Source organism: Sorex fumeus, unplaced genomic scaffold, assembly GCF_029834395.1.
Source record: "Sorex fumeus unplaced genomic scaffold, SorFum_2.1 ptg000008l, whole genome shotgun sequence".
Taxonomy (NCBI): Eukaryota; Metazoa; Chordata; class Mammalia; order Eulipotyphla; family Soricidae; genus Sorex; species Sorex fumeus.
Genome location: NW_026606065.1, coordinates 60976188 through 61001533, shown reverse-complemented (window position 1 = coordinate 61001533; position 25346 = coordinate 60976188). Strand labels below are relative to the sequence as shown.

The window sequence follows — 25346 nt, the reverse complement described above, 5'->3', positions numbered from 1 at the left end:
AGGTGAATTTTCTTTTTGTTTTTATTCCCAATGTCCTCAGTCATCCATCTTTATTTTATAATTCACAATCCCTAGAGGGGCAACCTGGTTGTCTTTGTTCATTTTCTCATGCCCTATCATAGCCCAAAGTTGACTGGCTGACATTGTAGTTTGCAATCATTCATAGCACCTAGTAAAAATGCAAAAGTCTCTTCTCTTCAAAAGTATCACTCATGGCAGACATTTCATGAACAGTGTCAAGCACAATGGAAGAAACAAAATAAACCTAATTGAAACTAAAGTATATAACTCCTGACAAAAATGAGAAATGTCAATGTTCATCGAGAATGTTCAGAAAATTTCATATCTATTATATTAAATGATACAAGTAAATTTAAAAACAAAATAGGAACAAACCAAAAATTCTATAAATATTAAATAAAAATCGTTAAGTGTAAAATAATCACTACTGTAGCTCTTGCTAAAGTAGGATACTTTCTTTGACATTATAGAGTGTTTACCTACCAATTACCACTCCTTCACCATTACACAGTTTTTATTTACTTCATAGTGCAGCATTCTTGAAGTATAGAGTATTATTGAATGTCAAAATTTATATTTATTTCTGTCAAGTTCATTTTTAATGACTGCTGTGTCATTGAATATAATTCAATTTTACCTAGGGCTGAAGTAACAGAATATCCAATTTCAACACGGAAAATGGGATTATATCATTAAAATGAACTTAATAAACTGGTTTGGTTAAACAGAAATTGCATTAAGAAAGAAAAACATTATCACAAGCTTTGATGTTAGAAACAAGATTATTCAGACTAATGCCTAGCCCGACATTCCCATTTTCCACTTTGGTAATAGTACTATTTTTGGCTAGAACATCACTACCATACAAAGAAAGACAAGCCCTGCCATGGTCTTTTGCATGTAACTATTGCAAGGCGCCTATATTTGGGCCAAAGGGTAACAGTAGAAAATCTCAAGTGTGTCAAAAATGCTTTATTTTGGCAATCCAATGCATCCATTTCCTTCCTAAGTGCTTCTGAGTGCCTGAAATGAAAGAGTGCATTCGAAAGGGTGGAGCGAAATAAACAAACTGGAGCACATGCTTTCCATGCAGGAGGCCTGGGTTAAATTCTTGACACTGTGTAGTGCCCAAAACAATGAGCTTGAAGCAGAAGAGTTCCTGAGTATCACTAGAAAAGACACCGCCACCGACACTTCTCACCCGCCCAAAAAAGAATATAGTCTAGATTTCTAACGGTGCTCTAGGATCAGCAATGTGAATGAGAACAAAAGCCATATGCCAGGATATTATAGCATATCTCCCTCTGAGCACACCATGCAGAAATCCAGAAACCTTGTCCACCCATCTCAAGATCTTATTTATGCTTAAAGAAATCTTAAATATATTTCAAGTTATTCTTATTTTCTATTATATGCAGCTGCATCAAATCTTTATTGGTAGAATAGCACTTATGTTTAAGTCAAGTTTTGCTTTAATTCATACTGACTTTCCTCCCAAGGCGTGTAAGTGTAACACTCTTCTGTGTCTCCATAACTGTTATATAATAACTGTTAAAACAATTTTTCATCCCATAGAGTATAGACCTTATCAATACAAATATTTAGACTAAATGTCTTCTTTATATAAGAACTTTTAGGAAAACACTTTCCTGAAGATAATATATGTAAAGAATATTTCCAAAAGGAAAATTATACAAAATTACCATGCTCATACTCTCATAAACTACAGGTACTCTCTAAACATCTATATTAATATTTTATCAACATAGCAAAAAGCTGCTCCTTTGATATTTTATTTTTCTCTTGTTTTAAATTGTTATTAACATTTTATAAAATAACATGAATATTGCTTTAATATTTTTCTACAAATATGTGATACACCTACCTATTTTAAACCTGCTTTATTCACTTAACCTGAAAAAGCTTCATTAGCCAGGATAGCCAGATATTATTCAATAATTTGTAAATAACTCGAATTTATAGCTCAATTAGGCTGTCATATTATAAACTTTTTATAATAAAACATATACACATGCAAATAATCCCATGTCCACATCATCACTCATGTCTTTGGAAATTTGGAAATTGAGTGGAATTTTTTATTAAGTCGACATGATTATTATTAACACTAAAGATGCATATTTTCAAATTGTCTCTACAGAGAGTGTAAATGTTGGTTTCAATCACTGTACCTTCATCAAGTACAGATGTATCTTTGTTATATTTCTTTTCTACTTATTATGCATTTATTTGGTTAAAACATTTCTAGAGGATGGCAAGTAGTACAGAGAGTAAGGTGCTTGATTTGCACAGAGCTGACACAAGTTCATCCTCAGCACACAATTTGGGCCTCCAAGCACCACCAAAAGTGATCCCTGAGTGCAAAGCCAGGAGTATTCTCTGAGCAACACTGGCTATAGCCCAAACCCCCCAAATAAATAAAAATACAGCATGTTTCTTAATTTATAACATGGAAGTAGTATATATTATAGAGGCCATATATTTATAAAATCAGGGAAATATCTAGTAGTTTTTTTTGTCTTCACAAAAATTCCTCCACTATCCCTTCTGTATTTACTTATTGACATCAGTATTGTATGTGGCATCTAACTCTACTGCAGATATACATGTGCATGTGCATGTGTGTTTGTGTTTCTGTATGTGTATTGCAAGTTCTTTAAGGCCAGCCAGTTAGATACTGTGTTAGTTTCCAGAAAATAAATTCTTGTAAGACTCATTCATAGAGTTTTACCTTGGTCACTGCCTCTGACTGAGGATTAGACTGATAAAATGAGTCAACAAAAATCAGGGCCTGCATTCTGTACTTGCAGAAAAGTTTTGCTTTTATGAACTTCTGCTTAGAAAGGAAACTGTTCCAAATATTGCATATATCAATTGTGTGAAAAATGAGGAGAACTGTATTAGAATAATGCTCATGCTAGATGAGGGAATATAGAAAAGAAAACTACAGTAACTAGAGAGAAGACACTTGCCTTACAGGAAGTTGAGCCTAGTTAAATCCCGGATACTAATGGCATCCAAGTATCACCACAGTTCATTCTAACCCATAACCCCTGCTCACTGCAGCATGGAGCCCAAATTCCAACACAATAGTAGCACTGCACTGGAGCACTGTCCTCCCATTGTTCATCCATTTGCTCAAGCAGGCCCAGAAATGTCTCCAATGTGAGACTTGTTGTTACTGTGTTGGGCACATCGGTTACATCACATGTAGCTTGCCAGGCTTTGCCATGTGGGTGAGATACTCTAGGTAGCTTGCCAGGCTCTCTGAGAGTAAAAAAAATAAAATAAAATAAAAGTCAAACAGACAATAAGAGAATAGGAAAAATATAAATATCTTAGTGATACTATTGATGTACTGATCTTCCTGCATCAAGATAACAAACAGTTGGGGATTTGGTTTGGTGGTAGAGTGTTTGTCTAGCAAGTGTTTTGGTTTGGTGGTAGAGTGTTTGTCTTGCAAGTGTTTTGGTTTGGTGGTAGAGTGTTTGTCTTGCAAGTGTTTTGGTTTGGTGGTAGAGTGTTTGTCTTGCAAGTGTTTTGGTTTGGTGGTAGAGTGTTTGTCTTGCAAGTGTTTTGGTTTGGTGGTAGAGTGTTTGTCTTGCAAGTGTTTGCCCCTGGATTTGATATTCAGTTCAAAATACATGAATACATAAAGTCCAAAATACTATAAGGGTAGATAAATGTTCCTATTTTTCCCAAAAGACAGTTGGAATCCAATTTGTTTTCAGACTAAATCATTCAATTTGCACTTCTGTTCCAGAAACACATCCTTTAAGAAGCTTAGCAGCATCTCCTACCCAATGAGATGCTGGTGATGGCTTTATTTTTTTAAAAAAATTGTTTCATGAATAAAAATAACTTTATTTGTGAATAAAATACTTAAAAGTTAGCAAACAGATTAATGATATAGATTGGAAACCCTGACTATTAAGGCAATAAACAAAAAAGTGTTTCAAGCTTAATAAATTCAAACCAAAAAGAAAACAGAAAAAAAGGCCTCAGTATGTATATTTCAGAGAAGTAAAATGTCACAACTGATGAGTCACAGGAAATGTCTAAATGATGTATTGAAAAGGATTAAGAAGACACCAATGAAAATAGCAGACACAAAATTAAATCCCAATAAAATTATTCAACTGATTTTCTAGGTAAGCTTCTTTAAAGCACAAAGGTTTAATCACAAACAAACTGACCAAAAGAATTAGATTTGAAGCACAATAAATTATGTACTTTAGTCTCTGGCTATGGCTCTGCTTCCCTCTGTGTGTATGTGTATGCATGTGTGATCAGCTATGTAACCATTAACTATATGCTGTGCTCTTTGAAGTAACTACTGTCTCTTAAATTAACTCTGATATACAGAGTAGACAACATAAACATATTTCACTTGTGATTTTGTATAATTTCCCAAAGTGAGTACTTTTAAAAGTTAAATATTAAGAAACTCTGTTTTAATTCCTACTTGTTAGTTAACATAAATAGTGCTTTTGAATTAAATCACTGTTTCCAAAATTTACCAAATCAGGGGATAAAGAAATAGTATAGTGGACGAGCACTTATTTTACAAGTGATCTACCTGGGTTCAATCCCCAGCAATGAATATGCTCCCTGAACCCTACCGGTATTCCCTGAGGGCAGGACCAGAAGTAAGCCTTAAGTACCAAAGGGCGTGGCCCCCAAGCCGAATATAAATAAATAAATGATTTTAATTAATTAATTAATCAATTAAAACTTACCAAGCCTTAAGAACCTCCAGGGACCCCACACACACAATATTTGGAAACCCAGTTTAACAATTCCTTATTGTCATGAGAAACACACATAGTACATATTTCTGATGGCAAGATTCAAAAGAGAATATAGTCAACCATTTTGAAGGATTTCTAAAATTATAGATATACAGAAATTGGAAATATACGATCTTTCAAAATTTTGACTTGGCTTGTTTGAAACTGACAGAGAGATAGCACATAAATACAGTTTCGAAAGATTCAGTTGAAATACCTGTCTACCATATTACTCTTGGAAAACCCTTGGAAAATTGTATGACTTTTGTTTATTTTCTCTTACCTGCAATAGTGTAATAGTAATAATATATATGTAATAGGGAAGTTAACTATTGAGTCGGATAGCATTTGAGAGGTATTTAATAATGTCTAGCTTATTTACCTATTGGTTTAATAATAAGTTTGAGAATCGTATACTGGGTCCTTTACTTGCCATCTCTATTTCATGTCAAAATGTTGTCTTATAATTTACATATTTTTTTCTTCCTGAACTTCAAATCAGTAACATAAAGTCTCTAAAGGAAAATAAAAGTAAAATGAAGAAAGATATACTATCAAACTAAATTTATCTTACTACTCTCTTTATAGTAGTCTTAATCTTTAAACTCAATAGTTAACATCTTAATGATATTTATCCTTTATAGCCTTTTCTCTTTGCAAAACAAGAAATGAGCAGAATTTCCTAGAGCAGAGACTTCTTTTTATTTCTCTTGCAAACCAAGAAACAGGCAGCATTTCATAGAGAAGAGACCTCCACACTGAAGAATGTATCTAGAATCACTCTTGCTGTAAACAAATTCCCTGGATTTTTAAAAGTCTGCTCTTCTTCCTCCCCTGGCATTTGCCAGGAAAGTTCAGCAATCTTAAACACCCAAATAGTGAGTAAAACAACCACATGGCAGGGTCTGAAGCAAGACATCTATAGATAAATGCTGTTCTATTTAATTCTCACAGTCCCTATGGATTATTGATAACTCAAACACTGGGGAATTTGTTCAAATTCAGCAGAATGGCATCTGGCAAAGCTGTGCATAAGTGTCTTTTGACGCTGGAATCCAGAATCTGTAGCCAATATCCATTTATCTCAAGGCAATCTCCTAGGTTGCTTAACTGTTTCTGTTAGCCAGGCCATTAACATTGCAAAAACTTCTATTTCAACCAGTGCCAGCTATTTGCAGGGATACTACAACATTCTTCCTGCAATAATTGAGCAAACTAAATACTTTACCTCCAACTTAACTAAGTATTCTTCATGCAAACAACCACTTCCAGCTTGAAAGTTTTTTTGTTTTCCAGTTAGGAAGTTTTATTCAGTCAGAACCATAGAATATAACCACAAAACTGGAAAATCTTCCAGACTGCATGATTAGTCATGTATATTTTTTCTCATTCTGTATTTTTAACTAGCAAGTAATATTTAAGAGGACCAGCCACCACCATGCTGAGACCACTCTCCGCACACATGAAGGTACTGGCAGAGGGACAAAGCCACGCGGGTTCCGGGGCCAAGATCTCCAAGCCTACTCGGATTGGGGCTGAGCATCCTCCACCCAGACCCTCCAAATTCCAGTAGGCAGGGGTCACACCCACCAACTGGCCCCCTGGCGCCGTGTAATCCCATCAGCGGCCAAGACTCAGAGACTATAAAAACCAGCTCCTGGAACCACGCGGCTGCAATTATGACATCGCATTCCTACTTTGGACAAACTAGCCTGCCCACATGGCAGAGTCTGGCAAACTCTCCGTGGCGTACCCAATATGCCTAATACCAGTAACTGATGGGTCTTATTCTCCTAAAGAGCCTTGAATATAATCTCAGGGCTAGGATGAAGGAGACGTTACTGGGGCCTGCTTGAGGCAATCGATGAATAACAGGATGATTTGTGATTTGTGATCTGTGAATATTTAAGATAGCAACTTGGGGATGTAGTGCTGACAGCAGGTCAACTTGCACTTGAGGGACAAGTCAGTGCCTTTGGTTGGACCCCAACAACTTGGTACCAAGTTTCTCAAGAAATTAAACAGCCAAAATTTAGGTATAGGTATGTGGGAGTCATGACCACAAACGACCTTTGGCTCAGCTATACAAGATCACTTATCAGCCTTATTTCAAGAAGCCATTAATAGACATTGGAAGAAATCAAAAGCTACAACTAATCCAGGGCCCATGCAAGGTTGAACACAGGATAAATTGGAAAAGGGTGGGTCAGCCTGATGCCTGCTCAAGCAGAGCCCCTGACAGCCCCTTGCTCCCACAATCTAAAATTATCACCATGCTCCTTGCAGGTCTCCACTGTCTCAGGACGGACTGCACCAAGATATTAACCTGTTAAAAATTTGGATCTGTAGGTTTTGTGACTGAAATCTCTAGGCTTTCTCAGAGTTGTGATGGGCTACCTTCCCCCACTCTCCTTTACTCCTGAAAGCGCATGCAGACACTCCCAGAAACCAACTCCAGAGGCACCATGTAAGCTCTTCTACCAGCCATGCTTTAGAAATACATAAATAAATTTTGAAAGAGATAAAAAAAAAAACAGTTTATCTCAGACCCGTGCAAAACTGAACAGATTGGGAGAAATTGGGGTAGAGGCAGGGGTGGTAAGTCAACGTGGTACCTGCTCAAGCAGAGTCCCCAACAGCCGCTTGCTTCCACAGTTCAAAATCACCACAATATGCTTGGCCGTACTCATCAGGACAGACCTCACCAAGACATAATTTGTTGAAAATTCAGGTTTGTGTGTGTTTTGTAACTGAAAAATCCAGGCTCTCTAGGGGTCAGGATGGGTTATTCTCTCCCACCTCTCTGTACTTCTTGAAGCCTCAGAAGCCACGTCCACACACAAAAGTTGCCAACCAGTTAAGAAAGCTACTACGGCCTTACCAGCCCAATAAAAATACTGAACACCCTGAATAAACACGATGAATTCTTAATGGCTGTGGTGAAAATCGTAATGCACCAAAGAAAAGACAGAATGAAGGAAAGTGTCTGCCATAGAGGCAGGCTGGGGAAATGGGAAAGGGGGGTAATAGGGAATGGTGGGAAATGTATACTGACAAAGGGATGGGTATTGGAATATTGTATGACTGGAATCCAATCATGAAGAGGTTTGTAATGGTCCATCTCATGGATATTCAATTTTTTTTAATCACAACTTTCCCTCTACACTCTCCATCTCTCCTTCCTGCTTATTGAACTTTATTGAACATATATATGCATAAATATTGTTAACAAATGCATATGCTACTGTACTAAATAATTTAATTGATTTCTTTTTGTTCATTATGTAATCTAGCACAGCGGCTAGGGAGTTTGCTTAGCACAAGGCCAGGTCGGCCGAGCAGAGTTCAATTCCTCTGCCTTTGATTTCTCCAACCCTCTTGGAAAGCCCGGCAAGCTTACCAAGAGTATCTCGCCTGCACGGCAAAGCCTGGCAAGCTACTCCTGATGTATTTGATATGCCAAACACAGTAACAAGTCTCACAATGTTACTGGGCCCGCTCATGCAAATCAATGAAGAAAAGGAGGGCAGTGACAGTGACAGTGACAGTGATGTAAGTAACTCACTCAGTTAAAGTTTTATTTGTACAGAATTTTTGTTGTTGTTTTTTGCTCTTGCTTCAGATTCTTCAACAATAGCCCCTATACAGTTGTTGTTTAACATGCTAATTCCGTTTAATATGTTTAGTGTTGTTTAATATGTTAAGTGAACAAAATAAGCAATATAAGGATGACTGTATAAATTGGTACAGACATCTTTCCAACTGAGTTATGCTAAAATCCACAATACTATTGTCAACCAAGATTATTCCCAAAGCGCCTATATGGAAGTATCATAACAGACATAGAAATTATTCACTAACCCATTGCTAAACTGTTCATAAAGTGACTCTACCAAGTTTTGTTCCAATAATGAAAAGGAATTTTATTGAAATATTTTGTAGAAAAATGCGTTGTGAAATAACATTTTTAAAAATCTGATATGTATGAACTATTTCATTCTAGTTTTACTAATCTTTCCTTAGCAACTACTAAACTGAGACCCAATTTCACATAAATAAGAGCCTTTTGGCATTGTAAAATTAATTTGCAATTTTTTCTATGGATTTCTGTATTTCACTCATTTGTTCGTAACCATTAATTATATACTTTGCATAATATTTATTCATAGATTAAGTAAATGATAAATATCTTCTAGGTAATTATTTGACATTTTGTTGGTGATTTCTCATAAGGAAAGGATTTTATCTCTTACATTTGAATTTGTTATTTTTTTTCTGTATCACTTGTACTTTTGATCTCTTTTTAAAACAGTTTACATACTATTGATATTAATTCCATAATGCCTTTTAAAATTCACCAATTTTGCATTACATAGATGATTCTTTTTTGGGGGGTGTCAAATCCAGCAGTGCACTGGGCTTACTTCTGGATCTGCACACAGGAATCACTCCTGGTTTTGTTTAGGGGATTACATGAAGTACTGAGGATAGAACAAGAACTCACTGCATGCAAGGCAAGCATCTTACCTTCTTTGCTATCTCCCCAGCCTTAGATGATTCGTTAATTTATGGTGGATTGGTCTTTATAAGTAGCGTGGGTTAGGTGTCTATTGTTTGTGTTCAAAGTTATAACCAGTCCTCCCAAAAACATTTATTGAAAATTCTATACCTATCCAATGACAGGCAATGCCACTTATCTCAAAACTCAGATACACCTTTGTCTTCATAAGTGTACAATCTCCTATATAGTTTTAACAATATCCCCTCTATATTTAAAATAAAACATATTTTTCATCTTTGTAGAATTATACCATATTAAAGAAGAAATATGTAATTCACGAATCTATATATTTTAATTGCATTTTATCTTAGTAAATGTAGGCTTTCTGTGGGAGTTAAATATCAATAAATAATCAATCAAACATGATCTTGGAAAGTTATGCTCAAATGAGAGACATTATAAATTGGTATTTACTATTACTATGCAAATTCTGTACTCCAAGCCTGTAGCAAGGCAAACGCTATTGTGTCAAGCTAGCTATCATCTTTCACCACACACTGGATTTATTGCAAGAGTAGGTGGAGTGACCTGACTTTCTATTACAGCTCTGCTAATCTGCAATAATACACAAGTCTTTGCACATAAGTACATTAAAAATTAAATGAAGACATTTACAATAAGTATAGGAAAATCAGGGCTGGTAAGTAATAAAACAGAAAATACAATGTTTGAGAATTATTTTAGATTTTATTTACATTGAAATGGCATAATATAGTTTGGACATTGTTTTGTACAATCATGAATTACATGTTTAAAATATCTCATTATTATGCAAAACTGGGACACTCTTCAGAGAAGTAATTTTAGTCAATTGGTGATGTTGAAATGACTTTTTCTATGGGATCGTAAAGTTTTAGCTGTTTATATAAGCACAAATATGAACAACTTTCTATAAATAATATTCTATAGGTTAGAGAGCAATTACAACAGGTGAAGTGGTATCATTCCATGAAGCCAACGTGATTCAATCCCTGGCATTTGTTTGCCATTCCCATAATCCTGACAGGAGAAACTCCTGAGGGCACAGTCAGAAATTAGTCCTGAGAGCCACTGGGTATGGCCCCCAAAACCAAAATAATAATAATAATAATAATAATAATAATAATAATAATAAGTTAAACGTGAGGAGAACACATCATCTTATCTAAATTCCTGCTTTGTTTTGTAGACCTTTATATAATATGAATATTATACAGCCATGCTTAAGACCACTCTCTACATGTTCGGACGAACCTCATGCATGAAGGAACCGGCAGAGGAACCCAGTTGTGCGGAACCTGGGGTGTAGATCTCCAAGCCTGCTCGGATCCCTCACCTTCCAGTATGTAGGAATTATTTATGTTACACCCACCAACTGCCCCCGGTGCCATGTAATCCCATCAACAGCCAAGACCCAGAGACTATAAAACCCTGCTCCTGGAAGATGACATCTTATTATCTAGTTCTTACTCTGGAGAACCTGCTCACACGGTAGAATCTGGCAAACTCTCCGTGGCATATTCAATATGCCAAAAACCAGTAACAATGATAGGTCTCATTTTCCTGACCCTGAAAGAGGCTCAAATGTGGCACTTTTTAAAATCTCAGGGCTAGGACAAAGGTGACATTACTGGGGCCTCCTCGAGGCAATTGACGAACAGCAGGATGACAGTGATACAGTGATACTTTACCAATTACTATCTATATTCATTGAATTTTGCTCTACGAAATCTTTGTTTTACTGATCCAGAGTCAACAGATACTTATTTGGAAAATCTTTAAGACCTGGGATATGAATTTTATAATACAAATCAGCATTTTTTTATTTAGAATATGTATTTTGCCCCACCAGAGTACTCTGCAATTTTCAAACATCTATTAAAACATATTTCTGTGGCCATATATAATATGGTCATTGAAAATATTTTCCTTTTCAGTCAGAATTTATCATGGTATTATATGATAAATTTCTCAAAAGTAAGAAAATGTACTAACAAACTGTTACAAATACGTACCAATTTTAAAAATATGTGAGTTGAGTTTTAAGAAAATATATGATACAAGTGCATCTCTACTGAGTAATATTTATGTAGAAATTATATGAAAACAATTTATATAGGCAAGTTTTATTTATTTATATGGAAAAAGATTAAGGATGTAGGTCAGAGTTATCCATATGTATGTATATAAATGTATATACATGTGTATATAGATTTTATAATTTATAGGAATTCTGACCAAAAGTATGTGGCTCAGTGTAAAACCAAGTTTGTGATAATTTGTGTATAAACACAGGTTACAACTGAAGATCTCTATTCATTTCATTAATTTTATACACATAATTATATAACATAATTTGCGTGCCTTGTATTATATAACTGAGTGCATTATCAATGTATGTAAACTGTATATACTTATATTTATATGTGCATAAAACATGATATATACATATATTCATTACATAGAGCATGCTTACACACATAAAACTTAACACTAAAGCTTTGTTCATGCATATATTTGTGGATTTTGCACTGAAGGACAGAATTGCAAATCAAATCAAACACTAAATAGAACTGTTTTTTATATAGTTAATTGGTATCAATACAATCACTGAAATTATTTAGAATGAATTTGAACAGTGTATCAAAGGTGAATGATACTTTCTCTTAGTTGATAAAATCTATTATCGTAGGATTTTTGAAAAATATACATGTGTATATGTATAAGTACATATACACATACATATTGAGGCAAAAATATCTTAAATTGACTTTTTACTACTTATTTATTAGTTTTACAACATTGCTAAGGTAAGTTACTTATACAATAAGCAATAGGGCAACTTCTATTGCATATGACAATCATGAGACCTAAAATACTGACTTATGCTGTCTAAATGCATAGTGTATGATCAGACTACTATGCAAGAGACACATCTTTAGATAACTTGAACTTTATTCATAATAAATAATTTGTGGTGGAGTTAATTTATTGCTATTAATATATGGAAAAAGCATGCAGTTTAGAATAATAAAACTAATAAAAACCCTGGTATGAGACAGAGATGTACTTTATTTTAGAGATGAATAAAAGTAGGGCCAAAAATATAATCATCTCTAAATAAAATACAATAACATATCTAGTGTATCACGTGCATTACCACTACACTATATATGTAGATATATATAAACTTTATTTTGCATTCAATGTTTGAATTCATTATTAGCACCCAATAATCAGATTTTTATTAAATTTTTTGTCTTGCAACTTTAGCTTTGTAGAAAAACAATGACTATATCACTTAAAATCTAGGGAAAGATAAAGAGCATATGAGGAGCTGGCTATTAGAACCTATTTTCTTTGAGAAATAATTGCACTAAAAACTTTAACATCTGTTTTACTTGATTATCTAAACTTTATTTTCATTGGCTTTCCCCAAAATGCTGCTGCATTCAAAGAAGTAGATTAAATGTTATTAGCCTTAATACCTTTTTCAAACAAGTAATCTCTTGAAGTGATAAAGGAATTAAAGTAAGTACATTCATTGAATTGTTTTATACACAATTGTGGTTTCACTGTTGACCACACGAATCTGTAAACCAGACATTGCTAATTACAATTATAATAAACAGGGTATGTATTCACACTACACTTAAAATAAATATCAAGGTAATTTAAGAACTCTGTAGTCATATGTAATTCTTGCCCACCCCAACACCATCCAATCAAATCTGTTTTGCTGTTTGTTTTACAAATAAATAGAAGATTTTACATAAATGCATGGTCTGATTAAAATAAGAAAAGTGTGGACTGCAATGATCACTTTTTAATATACTATTGGGTGAAAAGTAATGAGTTTCAGAAAAGAAAAAAGAAGGAAAGAGGGAAGAAAGAACAAAGGAAGGAAAGAAGACAGAAAGAGAAAAAGGAATAGTCATAGGAAAGATCTAAGAGCCAATTTTTCATTTTAATGTAACCAATTTAGATTTTTCAGTAACTGAGCTTAAAGAATTGGCTCCATTATTATACATGGCTAGAGGCATAGTTTCAATACTTCTTTTTGTGTCAAGACACCTGTCTTTTTACATCAGTGCCAGAAGGGTTTAGCATCTTGTCACTGAAGCAACACAGTCTGCACATTTATAGGTGTCACTCACTCTACCATCTGTTCCTAAGGATAACAGCCACCATTATCACCCAACCTCCACCTGAGGCTTTAACAATCACTGTGGATTAAAGTTCAGATCTACAAGGAAGAATGGCTAGCAGTAATGTTGCCATTCAACTTTGCTTGACCTTAACTCTCCTGCTGTCAATACCACATTTGCAGCCTGTTAACTTGTTTTTACATCCTTTGTATATATTGCATTATAACAGCCTTGATTAAGCAATTAGACCCTATAAAATCCTTTGCACAATTATTCGCATTTTTGGTTCTAGTTCAGCCTTAGTTCACTAAAACAATCAAGGTTACATTTATAATATTTCAAACAAATAATTATGAAGACAATACAAGATTTCAGTTCTAGGTTCACTAATAAGCTTCACAAACAAAGTATTTACTCATACATACACAAATATACTGAAAAGTATTTTAAGGGTATTGTGTTAAATTAAATGAATAAAAAAAGTAAAGCCTATCAATACAAATAAGCAAATGTTTTGAAATAGTTTATTCATAATTTTCCCTTGTGATCTAAAACAAATAATATTTTATGCAAATATGTATTTTAATTCATTGACCAATGCCTTTATTATTAACATTTTTGTAAAAAGTATCACCAGACAAGTTAGAAATAAATTTAATAAAACTTTCTAGTTAATACAGGACTAGAAGAAAGTAATACAATCTGACTTTTTTTCATTCTTAAAATTTTCTCTTCCATATTGGCATTATGAAATGTTTTCAGTCAGGATTTTTATTTTTATGCCCCCACTATTTTTATGACTGTCGTTATTCCCTATAAGGCATTCTTCTACATTCAATTATCAGGGTAAAAAAAGTGGGCTGTGTTTATTCATTGCCAATCAAGCTAATAAAAATGTTTTTGCAAAGATGGTAAAACATGATAATGTTGTCAATTAAAAGCAGCTCATTACAAGGAGGAATGTTTGTGCTTATTTTGTTCTACAACTAAACTTTTATTGTGGCTATGAAACAGCATCTCTGTTACTATAAGCAGTGAATTCTGCTGTATCCTCTTGCTTTCCCCACTGATTTGTGTGTGCTTGCTCATTTCTTTTGGAGGGATTTTGCTCTTCTTTCCTTTGGGAAGTAGTAAAATGTGTGGATAATGTTACAGGATGACTGTCTACATGTTCTGGCACTACTTTATAGGCAATGCTAGAAGACTTACTGGTAATTAAGAAGTGGAAAAAAAATTTAAGTTTGGATTTTCACATCTATACAGTATTTCCCTGAAAAATTAGTCTAGTTCTCTGGGGTCTCTCTCTTTGTTATCAGTAACCTAGATTAAGCTCCTTCCATGTTCAGTAGTCTAATATCTATGTGTTATGCTCATCCCTGATTCATTTGAATCTGTGTGAAAGAAGCTTATTTCTTTCTCATGCTACAAGATTATGTAATTTGATGGCATTTTTTAATATGCAAACAAGTTGGAGAAAAAAATTGTGTTTTAGTCATTTGTTTGTAAAACCTGTGAGCCTACCATGAACAGCAACTTAATGCCAATGTAATGTTTTCATTATTGCAGTGGTATTACTTGTAGCTATTATTAGTCTTTCTTCAACCACTGACAGTCATTTAAGCAATACCCCAGTCTGCAGATATTGGCAGAATCCTTGAACAATTTGGATCTTTGGCTTGGAAATTTAAAGTGAGTATAATCATTTACTATTTCTAGAAGATATTGATAAAAGGCAAACACAATTCAATACTCCTCATAGGAAGCATTCATAAATAATAAATTAAACACAAAGATTCTTAATATTATTCAGAAAATAATTTTGCTCTAGGGAATTAATTCATTCAACAAATATTTATTGAGCATCTACCAACACAAACTGTTTGTAAAAATGATTAATAAAATGGTTCTTGCCTTCAAGAAGCACAAAGTCTAGGACAGACATGAAAAACAGAAATGCACAATATTTGTATTGTTAGTATAATAAATGCCAATGGAAATATATTAATGGCTTAAGAATGAAATAATCAACATAGTAACAAAAGTCAGAAAGAAGTTAAAGAAAGAAATAATAGCAGAGGGCGTTTATTAAAAATGACAAGTTAAAAAATTCTGTGAACTCTAAGAGGTACAAATCTATAAAGAGTAAAATAATATGACGTTAGAGACATTTTAAGAAATTCTGTGCAATTATTCTGCACACATAGACAAGATGAGGCATGAAAACAAAAAATTAAACAATTTATATTTTGGGGTCTGTGTCATATAATAATATGGCACCATTTCATAAGTTACAGGAGAATTTTGATTGGAAATTAAGTTTGGTGTTTTGTTTTAAAATTTTGGCCAAAAAACCGTAATGGATATTGGGGATCTAATCTGAGTTGGTCACATGCAAGGAAAATGCCCTACATGCTGTAGTGTCCATCACATTTAAAATAAGTACCAGTTAACATTTTCTAATACACTAAACCGCTCTTACATCTTTTATATACTTATTGAACCTACCATTATTTAAATTCCTAAGGAGAATATATGGATATAAATGACTTAAAATGCAAGATGACAATGATGTGTATGTTTAAAAAATTAATTTCTTACTCATTTAAATGAGTGTCACTCATTCACCTCAACCACTTTCTCAAGATCAAATGCAATATCCCTAAATAATATTCTTAGACATATAATAACATCTTTCCCAACAAGCTACTTAGTCTCTGAAACTACTGGTGCTACATACCAGGTAAACATTTAGAAAAATATATCTAATATAAATTATTTTAGTATATGCTCTTTAGTCCTTTTCCTCTTTAATTTTTAATGTGAGTATATTCTATATGTTTTTGTATGTATTTTCTACCAATACTTATTACTTTAATCCACTATATACTTTGGACTTCTGGATTTCTAACTACACTATGCTTTTATATAAAGGGAATCATCCATAATGATTTGTGCTGTCAAATGATAAAGAAAGCAGAGAAAATGATACACACAAAAAATCAGATTATCACTTTATTATGAAACAAGAGTCTTCATATACACTATTCTTAGTGGAAAGTGTATACCATTTAAAGAACATGAATGCCATTATATATTTCAAATCAAAAATACAGGAAACTATCACCACACACGTGTTAGAATAAGTATTATTAAAAGGAAAGGAAATAACAATGTTGCTGATCCTACCCGTATTTTCTTTCTTTTTTAGAAAATTTTGTGGTTTTGTGACACACCTGGCAGTGTTCAGGACTTTTGGCTCTCTCTTTAAACATCACTCTTGGCTGTGATTGTGAAGCCTTATGTGGTACCAGAAATCAATTGTAGCTTAGCTATGTGCAAGAAAAGTGCCTTATCAGCTATACTATCTTTCTAAATCTTTATTTTCATTTCTTTATAATACTTTATTTTTTCAATATCACTGTCACTGTCCTCCCATTGTTCATCAATTTGCTCGAGTGTGTCCAGTAACGTCTCCATTGGAGACTTTGTTGTTACAATGTTTGGCATATCGAATACCTCACGGGAGCTTGCCAGTCTCTGCCGTGCGGGTGAGATACTCTCGGTAGCTTGCCGGGCTCTCCGAGAGGGGCGGGGGAATCGAACTCAGGTCGGCCATGTTGGCTGCGTACAAGGCAAATGCTCTACCGCTGTGCTATCGCTCCAGCCCTTTTCAATATAAATTCTTATTTTAACAATATGACAGGCAAGAATAAGGTGGTTTTCTAATTTTTAAATTCAAGGCATTTGAAAAATACTATGTCTAAAAATTTTGCCCAAATCCATATAAAGTTATTTGATAGTCATTTAAGCTTTCACGTAGCACAAATGTCTTATTGGATTTTATAATCTATACATTACATAATGTATGTTTTTTAGAAGGAAAAATTATGTCAAAGGGATAAAACTGTAATTTTAAAACCTAGTATATAAATAGAAAGTTTCTAGTATTTGCATTGCTGTTTTCCACTACAGGAGAAAAATGGTTGAAGATGGTCTAATTTCATTTTATGGACGCAAATATTCCATAAACCTAGTATTTAATTATAAACTAATGATGCTCTTTAAGAGATCTTTAAGAGTAGAATTTATATCCAGGTTATTAATGGAAAAGTAAAAGTGTCTGCAATGATACTTTTCTAATTTTATCTGTAGATATTTGGAAGAATGTATTATGAGAAAAATAATTAAGACTAGGATTTCACATCTTAAATGGCTATGAATAACCTTTTTTCCACTTTTACAAAATCCAAAGTTAAAACAAAAAAACACTATTTATTATGTACATATTGATTGTCACTGTTTAAAATTAATTGTTTAATGGGACCCAGGCCCTTTGAGCTCCACGAGGAATGATCCCTGAGCATAGATCTGGGAATAAACTCTTAGCAAATCTGGGACTTCCCCGAAAAACAAAAAAAAGTAAACTAAAGTAAAAAAAAAATTCGATGTACACACTTATGAGTACTTGCATGCAGTTACTGTATTCAACAATGTAATGATTTATCTCTCTACAAAAGAGAAATACAGTGGCTGGAGCGATAGCACAGTCGGTAGGGTGTTTGCCTTTCACACAGCTGACCCAGGTTCAAGTCTCAGCATTCCATATGGTCCCCTGAGCACTGCCTGGAGTGATTCCTGAGTGAGGAGCCAGGAGTCAGCCCTGAGCATCGCCGGGTGTGACCAAAAACATCAAAAAGAGAGAAAGAAAGAGAGAGAAAGAGAGAGAGAGAGGAGAGAGAGAGAAGAGAGAGAAAGAAAGAGAGAAAGAGAGAGAGAAATACAGTATGTTTTCCAAATTTAAATTATAATTAGGTACCTGGGTGATGGTGTAGCAGGTAGGGTCCTTGCATCGCATGCACCCAACCAACTTTGAATCCTTGGCACACTAGAGGATACCCAAAACCCACCAAGATTGATCATTTAGTGCAAAACCAGGAGTAACTCCTGAGCACCACTGGATGCCATCCAAAGACTAAAAAAGAAACAATATTATTTTAATTTCAGTTTTCAGTGCAGAACTTAGCAAGAGAAAGTGTTTCGCTTTAGGTACCTAGAAACACAGAGCAAAGAGCGAATCGGTTTATAATCTAGAAGCAGTCCTCCTACTGGTTATTTAGTTATGCTAATGGTACATGTCGGAGGTAGAGCTGCCAAGTAGATTACCAGCTCTTTGCTTCTATAGCAACTGTGACAAAGGAGATAATATATAACCAAGGTTATATAGAGAAAAAGTGTTGAACAAATGAGGCTGTTCTAACATAGGAATTAAGACACTGACTTATGTTTGATACAGGTGCGGAAAATTAATTTTTCTGCAGAGGTGCTCAAATACCTTCTTGAGATAGTCAGCATTATATCACACTATCTTCGGCTGCTCTGCCTTGTCAAATCCCCAAAGTGCTACTTGCTTGATGACACATTGAACTATCTTGATAATATTGATACCAGTCCTCAAACAGAAAAAAAATTCTATCTTTATTTGGAATTCTTTTTAAAAAATATTTAGCAGGAAGGATCAGGGACAGCTGGACTACATACAAAAGTGTCCATAATTTATTTCCTGGCCCTGTGCTCAGATGTAACTCCTGGCGATGCTTAGGGAACCAACTATAGTGCTGGGTATTTAAAACAGGTTCAGCAGCATGCAAAGCAAGTACTCCACCTCCTGTCCTGTCTCTCTGGCGGCTTTATCTGGAATTTAAAGTAACATTTAATAATTATGTCAGAGTCCTTATATTAAACACATACTCGTGTGCATGTGTGTATATTCATATTCAAACTCAAACACACGATTCTAAAATTTGGCATTTTGCCCACATATTTGAACTGCTAGAAATATATTTTGCATGCCTAAAAGACATGCTGTCAACAGCTAGAGCCACACTGGCAACCCACTGAAGAAGACGTGTTTTTTTTTTTCCTAGAATTGATTGATGGTTTGCTGTGGAAAAGAACATTGGACTTTAGGAAAAAATGTCATAAAACAGAAAATAAATATGAACTACTGTGGTATTTGGCAACCTTTTATCAACTCTGCGAAGCCAAAAGGGCAGTCTGCCAAACCTCAAATATGATTGCATTGTATCCAGAGTGCATAAAAATACTGCAGCAAAATAAATAAGGAAAAAGCCACAGTCTCATCTTAATCTGAGTAATATATAAAATATATAAAGGAGCTGGAATATTGATTACCATTAGATTACCATAACTCTTATTACTTTTTCTTATGGGAAATGCAGTGGAAGGAAGGTTCACTTCATTGCAGGGAGTGGGCAATTCCCTGATTAGCTGACTTGGTGTCTACTTTTAATTTCAATGATCTTGATGTCTGCCCTGTGTAACAGAAGGGGATTAAAATCCATCACTACTCATTTCTTCCAGCAGTGAAAATCCATCAGCCTAATTTCTTAAATTAACATAAAATTGCATTTTTTTGAATTTCAGTTTGAAATTGCATTTTTTTTCTTGAATTTATCTGTGGTTTCATAGGTGCCATCCTTGGTGGATCTAAAATGTCCTCGGTTTTTCAATGATTGTCTTTGGATCAAGACTATGAAGTTTTCTGAATAAGTCCTTACAATTAGTTCCCTCGTTTCCAAATTAAGAGTACAGACTATACTCCAGAGATCTGCTAAATATCCTAGAGGATTTCTGTTTGTACTTAGGAAATATTGCAAAATTGATTTTTTTTAAATTTATACTAGTTGCCTTGTGTAATTCCACAAAATTGTTGTTGTATGGTATCATCAAACCTATATTTTAAATATTTTAAGGAAAGATTATCAGAAATGGTTAATTAGTTATTAGGTTCTTACAGAGATGATAGAAGAACAGAATACCTCTTCAACAAGCAGAACTTCATTGGAACTCTTCCCAACAAATCCCTTCCAAGAAATCCATGTGGTCAATGAACTTAGCCAGTGTCATTACAACCTATAAAGCATTGCTTGGATTAAGGTTGATCAGACATCTCAGTTACCCCACGACTTTACTGCTATCCTCATGTAATTATTTTAGGGCTAAAAACTATTTGAATTCGGAACTTAAATAATGTGTCCTCTAAACATGAATAATTTGAAGCTATCTCTATTAACTTTCTAGAGCTGAACTGCATATCTCCATAATACTTTCTTTGCAATCTCAAGGAAGCTTAGAATGTGTCAATTACATTCCCAACTTTCCCCCCTAAATAAATAATAGTTTCAATTAGGGAAAATGCATGAGCTGTGAATAATAATTAACATGAATTTTACAATAATTCCAATTAGTCAACACTCCCTTTGATGAGTAATAAGGCAAAGGAGGCTTCCTAATGTACTTGGATGTATTAATTTGTTCATTTATATAATACTGCTTTCTTGCTTCTTGATGGGAGATGAAAGATGATTGGCAATTTTCCTGAAGTATTGAAGAAACTTTGTGCCATATGCACATCATTTTGTTGTTTTGTTTTGGAGTGGAAACCAGGTGATGCTTAGGGGTTACTCTTGTTACTTCACCAAGGAATTACTCCTGATGGTGTTGGAGGACCATATGGTGATCAAACCCAGTTGTCTGCATGCAAAGGAAGCACCCTACCTACAGTATCTCTTCACCTTCCCACCTTCTTAGATTTATTCTTTTCCTTAGCCAAGAAACTTTGCATAAAATAGTTTCAATTTTTATCTGAAATTTTAAGTTCATTGGGGATCATTCAACATGTCATTAAATATCTATTCACTTTGTTTATGTCAAGAGCCAACTTCCTCTGCATTCTACATGTGTGATGACAGGGGTGTCTGTGGATCATCTATCTGATCTAAATATTTACTAATCCTTAGCAAAATAAGACATTGAAAGGATCTTAACCCAGAGATCTATACAGCTGAATTACTTGACAGCATTTTCACAAAATACAACATAGCAAAGCAAGGAGCACTACTGGGAATGATGGGAAGAGATAATTAGATGCATATAAATAGGAGAGTAATAGCCCTGATTGATAATGGTAGAATCACATGGAAGAGTGTTGCCATTACAGCACGATTTTATTGCTATTAACCAGGAAAACGGCTGCCCGCATCAAAATCATGTTGTGGTCACTCAGCAGTTTTTGTCAAGCTCAAGCCTGAGTTGTTCAAGTAGCCCCTGGCACCCAGTGAGCCAGAGACAACTGGTTATTACACCAGGCTAATCACACAGATCACTTAACAGCATGTCTGTCTCAGTCAGTTGGAAAGCACCTTCATATTTTGTGGACTATTCCACCCGCCAGCACAGTTATGCCATACATATTTCCAGATACTGTTTAAAATACTTCCCTGAGCAAGGGAATATAACTGACAAGGTATTCTCACAGGTCAAGTTATCTGTAACATAATCTGCCCATTTGTACATCAAACAGTCTCTAAACCTGTTTGCCTTATGCATATGAAATCAATCATTATTATAATGAAATTTGAGACACCCTGGAGTAATGGAGAGGAAAGGGAAAAAGAAAATAAAAAAGCTGCTGCCCTGGTTTGGAAGACTGTCAAAGAGAGGGATTTGCTTCAGTGAACATGTGGCTTTGTGATTTCAGAGCCTATTGCAGGAGCTCTGGGTGGGGGTGGATGATCTCTACTGGAAGCTCAATAGTAGGCATTAAATATGCAGAGAGGGTCGGGGAGGTTTTGCTGTCTAGAATAGTATCAAATTGTTGTGTTTGAAATTAGTGGCCACTGAAAGTAGGCACTTGCTTTATTTAGTTCTTGAATGTTACCTTTTGACCTACCCATCATTGCACACTAGCCAGCCTGTCCCTTAGCAGCTACCCATCAGTAGCAATGCACTCTTCGGCCCTGCATGCAATAGCTTTTATTTCTCATAGCGATTTATTGCCGCAGAGAACGCATGCTTGTAGAAAGCAAGCGAGCGAGTGAGAAAAGAGAGAGAGAGAGAGAGAGAGAGAGAATTCTTGTTTATGGCATAGATGGGGAAACACATATATTAGTTCTGCACCTCTAGGGACAGGGTGCTTTAGTGGTGTCTGCCATCATAATTAATTACATCATCTTGTTTTATAGCAAATAAATTCAATCCTGGTTCTACTGTATATGCAGAGTTAACTCCATTTGCAAAACTATAGAACGCACCTTGATAACTTCAGATCTATTAGTGTATCATTAAATGAATAACATTTTCTGTATTTTGTGTTTGACTGCTAAGTTAAAGACAACTCTGTTAGACTCCTTCAACACCTAGTGGATTTTGGAAGGAAAAGAATCTTAATAATCTATTAGTATTGTTAGAGTGTTGGTGACCCTATTATCACTCTCTTTAATTAGAAAATCACATCTTTGAAAAATATTGAAGAAAATATGAAATAAACTAAGAATGATAAGATATGGCAAAAGGGAAAAACATTTTGTTTTAGAGTATTACAGAAATAAAAATTAATAGAATAAGATATATAGTGATGAGGCTGGAGTGATAGCACAGCAGGTAGGGCATTTGCCTTGCATGTTGCTGACCCGGGTTCAATTCCCAGCATCCCATATGGTTCACTGAGCACCACCAGGAATGTTTCCTGAGTGCAGAGGCAGAAGTGACCCCTGAGCATCACCAGGTGTGATGCAAAAAGAAAAAAAAAAGATATATAGTGAGATATATTGTTTGGGTTATTATCTAATTAACGAATTCTAATTTTTAAAGTTTGACAACATCTTTGGGAAAATATCTTAAAACGTATAGTAATTCTCAGAAGTGGAAAATTCTTTGAAGCATATTAAATAACCAAGGAAGTGAATAGAATATGATAACTGGGTAATTAAGATTCTTCAATCCTTCCGTGAAGTAAGTGGTATGAAATAGATCATTGTAATTATAGAGTTAAATCTTTGTTTTCATGATACTCCTAAGATTAAAAATATGAATAACATTAAGTTTTGAGGACCTTCCCAAGCAATATTCAGGACCCCAAGGTCATTCCTGGAGATAATCAGTCAGGAAGGCCAGGTGGCTTAGTACTATTGCCAGAGTACGTAGTCATTTGGGTTCTGCTATCTTGATAACCACTAGATCCATACCAAACACACCTCAAGAGACAGGTGCTATCTGCTTTCAAACTCAGGTTTCAAACTCAGTACATGTAAAGCATAAACCCCTGAATACTAAGCTGTTGCCCTGACACTCAACTTTTTAATTTTTATGGAAATACTCTCTGGCAGTTTTAATTAAATGTACATTTTAAAAATCCTATATTACTTAAAGACCTTGGGTAAGCTTGCAGTTATATGTACAGTATATCATTCTGCAGGAGCAGTATCCTAAAAAGGAAACCAACCTTTTAAAATTATTATAATGTGGAAAATTTCATTAAGGATCTTTATAAAATTACTGTTTCAAATAGGAAATCATTCATAATTATATAAGGAAACTCATACTTTTGAAAATTTTGTCTGCACAAAGATTCTTTAGGCAACAGAACTTAATTCAGTCTCCTGCCCCTTCTTCTAGACTCATTTATCTGTAAACTTTCTTACAAGCTCAATTCTAGCAAGATTATTTCTAATTTAACTTAATAGAGCTTTTCACACTCACTGCCCAGGATATCTTATCAAGTCAATTCTTTACTGTCTCTGGGGTGATGTCTGATAACCCTGGCCTGTCTTCATCAAGTATTTTTATCTTATGGTTTTAACCAGACCTTTCGTTACGTTAATTAACACATTAGTATTTTTCCTGAGGAATTGTCCATTCATGATCACTTTCCCCTTCCTCTCATCTAGTCTGTTTGATTCTTCATACAACAATGATTCCAGTTGGTTTGCAGCAGTTCATTCTCACTTGCCCAAGCTGGTTGTGAAGTTGATTTTGATCTCTTGTCCCTTATGCAAAAATCCTTTCTTCCCTAATTTCAATCCCTCTCCACTAGTGCAAATAACCCTATACCTTCATGGTAGCACTGTAGCACTGTCCTCCCGTTGTTCATCGATTTGCTCGAGCAGGCCCAGTAATGTCTCCATTGTGAGACTTCTTGTTACTGTGTTTGGCATGTCGAATATGTCACGGGGAGCTTGCCAGGCTTTGCCGTGCGGGTAAGATACTCTCGGTAGCTTGCCAGGCTCTCCGAGAGGGCTGGAGGAATCGAACTCAGGTTGGCCAAGTTGGCTGTGTGCAAGGCAAACACCCTACCGCTGTGCTATTGCTGCACTCCCCTGCTAGAACCTCCATACCTTCATGGTAGTCCAGGATAAAGTATATCTTATTATCTTCATTATCAAGCATTATCAAGTATAATGTTTCTAGAACAATCTGTGATTTTTTTTTCCTTTTCTGTTTGCGTTTGGGGTCATACCTGTTGGTGCTGGAGGCTTACTCAGGGACAACTCAAGGTGATTTTTAAAGGCCCATAAATGGTGCTTGGGGATCGAACCGGGGTCAGTTATATGTAAGGTAAGCACCTTACCTGCTATACTATCTTTCTGGCCTCTGAGACTTCTTGACTTAAGTCAGTTTCTAGAACAATATTTTTGAAAGTTTGCTAGATACTGACTAGAATTAGTTTTCAAAGGTTGAATAAAGTAACAACTAAGCATTAGTAACAAAACCTGATCCGGTTAAAAATATTATTGCCATTTTGTTTTACTTCCTCCCAGGAACTTGTCAAAGAAACAAATAAACAAACACACAAGATCACCGTGCTATTAAAATTAAGAATTAAATGTATCTATATATATATATACACATTTTGCTGAGTTTGGAGTTGACCATTCTTGCAAGACAAGTTCTTTTACCCCTGTATTTTGTTTCAACCCCATTTTAACATATATTTGGAGCTCAATAAATTCTTTGAAAATAGTAGCA

The 25346-nt window shown here is 34.8% G+C and overlaps 1 protein-coding gene across 8 annotated transcripts in view; it reads right to left on the bottom strand.

Annotated features, from left to right (window-relative positions):
* PCDH9 (protocadherin 9) overlaps positions 1-25346 on the bottom strand; it is a 1028937-nt gene that overhangs the window by 520712 nt on the left and 482879 nt on the right. The gene's annotated exons all lie outside the window — the stretch shown is intronic.